This window comes from Pinus tabuliformis, chromosome 6 (assembly GCF_031772625.1).
Source record: "Pinus tabuliformis cultivar Carrire ecotype Pingquan chromosome 6, CPIR1, whole genome shotgun sequence".
In the NCBI taxonomy this organism is placed as follows: Eukaryota; Viridiplantae; Streptophyta; class Pinopsida; order Pinales; family Pinaceae; genus Pinus; species Pinus tabuliformis.
In genome coordinates this window covers 1,346,042,962-1,346,052,341 of record NC_142292.1, presented here as the reverse complement: position 1 = coordinate 1,346,052,341, position 9,380 = coordinate 1,346,042,962, and positions in this window count along the sequence as shown.

Below are 9,380 nucleotides of genomic sequence, written 5' to 3'. Positions count from 1 at the left end.
TTAATGTTGGGTGTTCTTGATATATGTGTCCATGATTCGATCAATTGTGGCTATTTCCATGCAATATTGGTTTAAATCTGTTGGGGTTAGTTGTTCTACAATATCAGATGTGTCCAACAATGGTGGAAAGTAGGGCCGAAGGGGATCCAAATTGAAGACTAGGTGCAGACCAGGGAATGGTGGAATACTGAGCTCGAAGGCATTTTCCCCTAATGCCTTGGTGATGGTGTATGGCCCACATCGGAGTAGGTGAAGCTTGTGGTGGGGCCCAGTGAGGCACTCCTTCTGCAAATGTAGCCAAACTTTGTCGCCCACCTAAAACTTGTGTGGCACACGATGTTGATCATGCCACTACTTGTACTTAGCATTGGCTCTGTCCAATATGTCATGGACCTATTGGAGGATGTGTTGAATATGATTAATGAAGTTGTTGGCCTTGTCGACTTCAGACTAGACATCAGCCAAATTTATTGGAGCATCTGCCATCAATGGGACATAATGGCTGGAATCCCAAGCCCACCTGAAAAGGGTTGTGGCCAGTCGAGCCATGGAGAGCCCAATTATAACTGTGCTAGACATAGGGGAGTCTCTCATCCCATGTGCATGGATTCTTTGAGTTGTACATGTGCAGAATGTGTACGATTATCCTGTTGACAACCTCTGTCCGACCATAAATTTGGGGATGGAAAGTTGTGTACTTAGTTAGCATGGTGTTCACAATTGACAAGAGACTAGACCAAAATGTACTAAGGAACTTGCTATCCTGATCTGAGATGATAGACTGTGGGATCCCAAAGTTTACCCACACTCATCCAAATAAGAGTTTAGCAGTGGTTTCTACGGTGATATTCTTCTTACAGGCCACCATAATGGCCATCTTCGAGAATCCGTCGATGACCACAAAAACATAGTCATTTCCATGCTTAGTAGAAGGAAGGCCCAACATGTAATCCATGGAGATGTGTTAGGATATTTCGACACATAGGAAATAGTTAAGTGTAACTTGGTCTAGTGTAGAGTTAGGTAAAGTGTGTTTCTTTACTATGTACTTTTGTAACTTACAATCTGACGGTCATGATATGTTCTAGGCATGAAGTGATTTGACGGTTCATTCTCTCCTCGGTATTACCGACACTTGATCCATGGATTAACACCCGATTGGTCCATGATCTCTATTAAAGAGAATGGATGGTCATTTGTAGGGTAACCATTCATGAGATAAGCTTATGTAAATTTTCATTCTTTTATTAATAAATTTACAGAAGTGGTTGCATTGGCTCAAGTCGTGGACTGTGGTGAGCTCCAGTATTGTAGCAATAATGCTACAACTCCTGGGGCTTCCTGTCTCTTAATTTTATCAACCCAGTAGTTCGTACAAACTTGGAAGCGACGGTGCTGTATGCACAAGTACTAGCTCTTGTCGCAGCTGTCACTTGGTCAGCTGGCACAAGTCCGCTAGGGCTCAAGCCAACTTCTATAGGCTCACAGAAGAAGCTTTATCAATGATGGATGAAAGCTAGCTCAAAGAAGACTAATCTACTTGGCAAAAATGAACTGAAAGCAAATCAAAACATGGAAACCCTAGGAAACCCTAATTTAACTAGTCTAACCTCTATGATGCAAAGAATGTGAAGGAAACTTCTACCAATGATGCCATTACTTCTAATAAGTGAAAATGCATGAATCTAATCTACTTGCATCTTAAAAGACATATTTTTGTATTTTTTCTTTAAGTGGATGGAGTGATTGTGATTTTGTGCTTATTAGGGTTTGGTTGTGCAGATGTGATGCGGAAGGAAGGAAAGCTTGGGAAAGGTTGGGGAGGCTAGGAGAGGTCCCCAGAGATCCTTAGCATCAGTCCACAGAGGTTCCTCACGTTCAGAGGCTCAACAACCGAGTGAGTGGCCTCCTATAGGATGTCTGCAGGGGATTCTACAGGAAACGCAGGGGTTTCTACAGGAAGTCTACAAATTGCTACAGGATGACCTACCGTGGGTGTTTGAAGTGATGGAGGAGTGATGGAATGGTAGGGGAAGGTGTGTAAGGTAGGAATAGGGCTGGTGATGGCTCAGGAGTGGAGAAGTAGGATGGAGAACGAGTGTTTGAAGTGGGTTGATGGATGAAAGGTGATAACAACGAAATGTCTAAAGAACGAAGTTACGTGAGGAGTGGAGGAGTTTGGGAGATAACAGAGTGTAACAGAGGTCAAGAATGTGGTTGTATGCGTGATCAAGATGAAGAAGGAGGTGATAGAATGATGAAAAGCAGTGTAAATGAAACAAATGGCTTATGACTGTCACCAAGATGAAAATTCATTAACCTAAGCTACCTGAACTCAATGAACAGCAGTATAAAGCATGTAGAGGAATGTGCATGAAGCAGTGATGAAGGTGTATGGTGCAAGAGTGAAGTGCATGGAAAGATCTATCATAAACGAGACTATGTTGCAGCATGTATAACGTGAAGAACTGCGTATTTTTGTGGCTGGTATAGGCTGCACTCCAATCTCCAAACGGAGATGGCAGTGGAGACCTTCTCAACCTTTTTGCTGGAGCTCCAATGTATTATCAACCTGCTAATCTAACTAAACAACCGAAATCAATTCAACCATAAACTAGTCCTATCTATGCTCATGAAAACGACTAAATTACCTAACTGTGAATTCGAATTGCATGTGAAAACAAACAAACTCAAAGTGCTGGAACGAAATGCAAACACATTACAACACGGAGGAGATCTATTGCTCTCAGGTTGGGCCCTAACTTGAGAGCTATAGCTCCTTGAGAAAACTCAGAACTAGATCAAAATCTGCCTTCTTTATTCATAATCTGATGTCATGCCAAATTGACTTACAAAAAGGAACAAAGACCGAGCTGTGCTCAAAAATTACAATAGTAATGCGAAAGTTTCAACAACCTATCAAAGGCTACGACCTCCATACTTATGCAAAACGATCATCCAACAGGTGTCCTTGATTTTAGGAGCTCGGCTGTCCAACTGAAGTTTAAACTGCTGATCCTGTAGGACAGTCATAATTGCTGTTCCTGTAGAACAGTTATAACTATTGTTCCTGTAGAACAGCTGGCTGCTTCTAAGCTCGGTGGGGAGATGGATTGGAGCTCGGAGCTATGGTGGGAATCACGAGGAGGTTCCCAAGACTGTGGACATCCTCTCCTAAAAACCAGCAGTGCCACCTCATTGTCTCCTTGTCTCCTTTTCACGTGGTCTTTTCTCCCTTTTAATGCAAAAACCTGAAATCATAATGCATTAGTCACATAGATAAAGTGTCTACCCTTCTTCCTACAAACAACACGAATAAACTAAGAAATGCATGCATAAGCAGTAAAAAGTGAATGGTTTGAGCAAAGCAAGTAGGCCAAATGAGCCCAAATTATACCAAAAATTGAGGCTCATCATCACCCCCCAGCTAAACTATTTGCTCATCCTTGAGCAACTTTGCCCTGGCTCCTCGTCTTTGACCGAGAACTAGAGCCCGGAGCACGCTTTTCCTCCCCTGATTTTGGTGGTTCTGCCTTTTCTGCCGAGAGTGGTGCTTCTTCCTTTCCCGTTTTTGGCGGCCCTGCCTTTGCTGCCCCTGGTGGTGACGAAGGTGATGCTTCCTTCCCCTTCCCTATTTCCTTGAGCCAGGCTTCAGAAGGCGACTGGCCTATCTTTCGTGTCCAGGAAGTTATTTTTGGGCTCCCCTTTTCGGGGGTAGCTAATGTTTTAGAAGGGGTTCTTGCACTGGGTGAAGTAAGGACGTAACCTGAAGTGGTTTGGCTGCTGGGTGGAGGCTGTGGCTTGCCCGTGGTCATCCTCTTGCTTCTCCTAGCTTCAAATGGTAGAGGGGTCTCCCTCTCCCTTTTCTTCTTCGGTTTTGGAGGTGTGCTGAGGGCAGCCAGTGCCGCTGCTGCCTCCTTTTCGAGAATGTCAGCCTTCTCTTTCTTGCGTTTTGTTCTCTCAGAGCTCCTTTTAGAGGGCCCCTCCTTTTTAGATTTCGGGCTTCCTGTGGAAGACCCTGCTTTGCCCACTTCCGGGCCTCCTGTAGAAGATTCTTTCCCTATCTTCAGACTCTCTGTAGGAGGCTGTTTCTCAGTGACTTTCGGGCCTCTGGTAGAAGCCCCTTTTTCCAATTTCGGGCTTCTTGTAGAAGCCTGTGGTTGCACTTTCGGGCTTCCTGTAGAAGCCTTTGTCTCCGTTTTTGGGCTTCCCATAGAAGCCTGTTCTCCAACGATTTTCGGGCTTCCTGTAGAAGCCTTGGTCTTTGCTTTTGGGCTTCCTGTAGAAGCCTTTGTTTTCATTTTTGGGCTTCCTGTAGAAGCCTGTTTCTCACTGATCTTCGGGCTTCCTGTAGAAGCCTTTGTCTTTGTTTTCGGGCTTCCTGTAGAAGCCTGTTTTTCACTGATTTTTGGGCTTCCTATAGAAGCCTGAGTTTGTGTTTTCGGGCTTCCTGTAGAACCCTGTTTTTGCTTTCCTGTAGACACAGGTGTCTCCACTTCCGCTTGCTTGCCTGCTTGAGTTTTGCTTTTTGCTTTGGTTGTTGGTGCTGTGGAGGTACTTGGGCTGACGTGGGCCTCCTCTGCTTTGTCCATTCTGCCTTTCATCCTCTTTTCCCTTGCTGACAGGATTGGTGTGCCACCCTTTTCTTCGTCCTTCTTTTCCTCAGCCATTGCTTCCTTGTCTTCACTGCTGGAGGAGCCACTATCTTCGATCAACATTTTAATGTCCCCATCTCATGTTAGATTCCTAAATGACTCCCAGGAGAGGGGAACTTTATATGAGTGCAGTGCATCCTCCACAAGCAATTTTATTAACCCATGGTGGGCTATCTGATCAGGTATGCCCTCTCTTAGCTTTGTAGCACATTCCATTAGGGACTGCAGGAGATAATGAGGGATGCTCAGTTTTTGCTCTACAGGAAGGTCAATTCAGTGCCTCAACTCAGTGAGTAACCGAAAGTGATATGCATACACGATGCTGAACCGGCCTTCACAAGTAATATATTTCATGATTTGCAAACTGACTTCATTCCAAGGTGGTGATAAACTCGTTCTTCTCACCCCGTTTTTATCCTCCGAGAATTCTTCCTCAGGTGGAAAGAATTCTTTCTTTGCTTGTTGGCTCTGCTTTCGCTCTTCTTTATCCCACGGCAGACCCATAGGAAGTTCTGTGATCCGACTGATATGTTCTGGGGTGAGTTTGAGGCTTAGACCTCTGAAGCTTACTGTGGCCAATGTCTGGGATTTAGGCTTCAAAGCCTGCAAGAATTCCTCGGCTAGTTCATCACCGTAGCCCTGCAGCTTATCACAAAAAGGCATCCATTGTGCTCTGGTGAAGAGCTCTACCACTGCCGGGTTTCTCCTTAATTTGGTGGAATCTGTGGGTTCCCGCCTGATAAACCCACCCGGCATGATGAACATGGGGTTTTTGACTAAAGGTGACAAATGAAAAGGAGATTCGGTCTATTTTAGGCAGAGCATGCATACAATTCACAAAACATAGTCTACTTATACTGCTATCCTGTAGAAGCGATAGTATAGGCACAGCAATCCGATATTTTTATGACCAGACTGTGAATAATGATCTTGCCACCTTTGAAAGCCAATTGCGGAAGGAGTTTCAGGGTTACCTTTTTTCTGCCACCTTTTCTTACGTGAGGACTTCACCTTCCTGTAGAACTGCGTTCCTGTAGAGACTGCTTCCTGTAGGACTGCGTTCCTGTAGAAACTGTTCCTGTAGAAACAGTGTGCAAACTTCGGGGCGGACTGTAGTTGGCCAGTGGTCGAGATGTGTTTCACCGGCGTTCTGGTAGCCGAAAGCTCGGCGTATCAACGTGCAGAGGAAATCAGAAGAGCCACTCGAGTTTTGAAGTGGAGGTTGATGAATACATGCGCATAATCTAGCCGATTAGATTTTGAATCGGCGCAGCTCATGGCGCGGGGGGTGAGCTGTCCCCGCCGGACCGTTGGGCGACGTCACCCATCATTCACCTGCATATTCACTCGCTGCCACATTCATTCCCACAGATCTGCCGCCGCCCTTTTCGGTTAAACTCGTTTCTCGGTTGACGGGACTATCCTCACGTGCGTGCTGCGTATTTTCTTTGTCGTGGCTGCCACCCAAGCATCTGACTATACCATAACTAGCCGACGTGGCCAGTCAACTGGCCATACGGCCGCTCAACCATTCATTTCTACGCCATGAAAAACAAATCAAAGTAATACTCATGCGATTTGGTGGAAGGAAGGGTTGAGACACTTACCTGCACGTGGATGCACACGATTTTTCGGTTTTTTGGACGACGGGGAGCGGATCTACTTGCTGCATGCGGCTTACACAGTCCCGGAGGCTCATGGTTACAGGATGCTGGCGATGGAGTGGATGCTCTGGTTGCCTGCGCCCGTGTTTTGCTTGCAGAGGGCGGTGCTGTGAATGGTATCCACTCATGCAGGTTTGACTGTTACAGGATTCCTGCGGGGTGCCTTGTAACAGTCTCGCCTCCTTGGGTGCATGCTGCACGACGATGGATGGAATCTTCTGATCACGCTCCCGGAGCTTCTGATGCTCGACATGGATGTGGTATGAGCTCTCGGTGCTTGTTTTTCTTTGACAAATGGCTTTACCACGAGAACTCATTGATCTGGTTTGCTGGTGCAGGGATCTTGGTTGCATGGCGACGAGGATGGTGGAGCAAGGTTACAACAATGTTCAGGGGTGCCAATCAGTGGCATGCATGCATCCAACCCATTCCTCAGCCGCTAGATCTCTGTTTGAAACAAATTTTTGGCCGTCCCAAACTTCTACAGGAAGTTTCCTATAGAACACAGAGCTTCCTGTAGAAAGTTCGGCCTTCATGTAGAAAGTCTGCACTTTCCTGTAGAAAATCCGCGCCTTCCTGTAGAAAGACTGCGCCCTCCTATAGAAAGACTATGCCTTCTTGTAGAAAGACAACAGCTTCCTGTAGAAGATTCAAACCATGATAAAATTGCACATACCTTGAAAAACATGGGTGCTCTTGGAGGAGGTACTGATGAGGTTCCTTGACAGCATGATAAGGACCCTTGGCTGTGATTGAAGAGGCTTCTTCTCCTCCATAGAACATCTGCAACCTGCATGCAATTTTCATATTGTGCTTATTATTTTTTTTTTTTTTTTTTGAAAAGATAACAGGGGTGCCCCAAAGGGGTTTTCACCCTTGCTACCTGCCCTGAGCGCCTCAGAGAGGTTTTCACTCAAGGATCTTTTTCAACCTTTTCTCTTTTTTTTTTTTTTTTGAAAAAGCAATAGGAGCGCCTCAATGAGGTTTTCACCCCTACTACCTGCCTTGGGCGCCTCAAAGAGGTTTTCACCCAAGGATCTTTATTTATTTATTTATTTATTTTTCAGATCTTCTTTCAGGGTGTGCCAGAGGCAGAGGCAGAACCCTTCTCTATGACCAATACAGATTTCTCCATAGTTTTGATAAACTCTTGTCTTGAGAGAGGTCTCCTGTAGATCTTCAATCGATGCCCATTGACAATCATGGGAATGGCTTCCTCATCAATGGTTCGAATGAGGACAGATCCATTGTCATGGCACTTCTCCAGTGTATATGGTCCTAGCCATCTGGTTCTCAACTTACCCTTGAAATCTTTGTATCTGGAATCATACAAAAAAGCCCAATCTCCCGGCTGAAATTGCTTGTCATGGAGATGTTGGTCATGCCACACCTTCCTCTGAAGTTGAACCACTTCTGAGTGAAGGAGGGCCTGCATGCGGTGCTCATCCAGTCCATTCAGCTGCAACAACCTTTCTTGTTGTGCATGGCTGAGATCTAGGTCCAGCTGAGCTGCCATCCTCAAAGTGTTATACTCAAACTCAATGGACAACAAATCTTTCTTCCCATAGACCAGCTCATAAGGTGTGAAGCCGATGGTGGTCTTCCAAGTGGTGTTGTAGGCCCATGTGGCCTCAACCAGGCGATCTGCCCAATCTTTTCTGCTGCTGCTCACCACTTTGGTCAAGATCCCTTCTAATGCTCTATTGGTGACTTCCACCTGCCCATTTGCTTGAGGATGATAGGGAGTGGAAGTCCTATGCTTGATCTTGTGATGAGCTAGGAGATATTCAACCAAGTTGGATGTGAACTGGCTCCCTTGATCGGTCACCAACTCTCTTGGGTAGCCAAACTTGTAGAAGATGTTCTCTCTTAAGAACTCGGCCTCCTTTTCTTCTGTTGCTGCTTTGATTGCTTTGGTCTCTGCCCACTTTGTCAAATAGTCAGTACACACAATGATGTAAGTCCTTTGCCTCGAAGAGGGGTTGATTGGGCCCACAAGGTCCATGCCCCACTTCTCAAATGGCTCAAGAGTCACTTGAGGTTGGAGAGGAATCTCATCCCTTTGGGTTGGTTTCCCCATTCTTTGGCATTGGTCACACTGACTGACATATCTTTTGACATCTTGATGAAGTGTGGGCCAATAGTAGCCTGCCTGCAGGATCTTGAAGGCAGTTCTCTTTGCTGCAAAATGCCCTCCACAAGACCCATCATGACAAGTGAGGAGGATATCAAAGACTTCCTCCTCCCTTACACAACGCCTTAAGATCTGATCGGGGCCAAGCTTGAACAGGTTGCCCCCGATCCAAGTAAATGAGGCACTTTTTCTGATGATTCTGCTCTTCTCTTTTGAAGAGAGATGCGGAGGGAACTGAGCTGAAACAAGGTAGTTTGCTATATCAGCAAACCATGGAGAGAGTACTGAGATAGCAAAAAGATGCTCATCAGGCATCTGGTCATCTACCGTCCCATCTTCATCTGCAGACAAATCCAATCTAGAAAAGAAGTCAGCAACAACATTTTCTCTACCTGGTTTATCAACAATGGTTAGATCAAACTGCTGCAATAAAAGTAACCATCTAATGATACGAGAATTCACATCTGGTTTATTCATCAAATATCTAATAGCAGCATGGTCAGTATGTACAAAGGTCTGGTAACCGGTAATATAATGTCGGAACTTGTTCAATGCATGGACCACAGCCAAGAATTCCTTCTCGGTTACAGTGTAATTCAGCTCAGCTTTGGACAAGTTTTTGCTAACAAAGTAAATGGCATATGGAATTTTCTGCTCAATTTGTCCTAAAGCTGCACCTATGGCTTTGTTCGAGGCATCAGTGTGGATGTGGAAAGGTAGGGCCCAGTTTGGACCTCTCAAAATTGGTGCTGACACCAACTTGTCCTTTAACTCATTCAAACTCTTCTGACAATCGTCAATCCACTTAAACTCCACATCTTTTGCCAACAGACCAAACAATGGCAAGGCTAGCTTGCTGAAATCTTTAATGAATCTCCGGTAGTATCCTGCTAATCCCAAGAAACTCCGGACATCCCTTACCTTTTG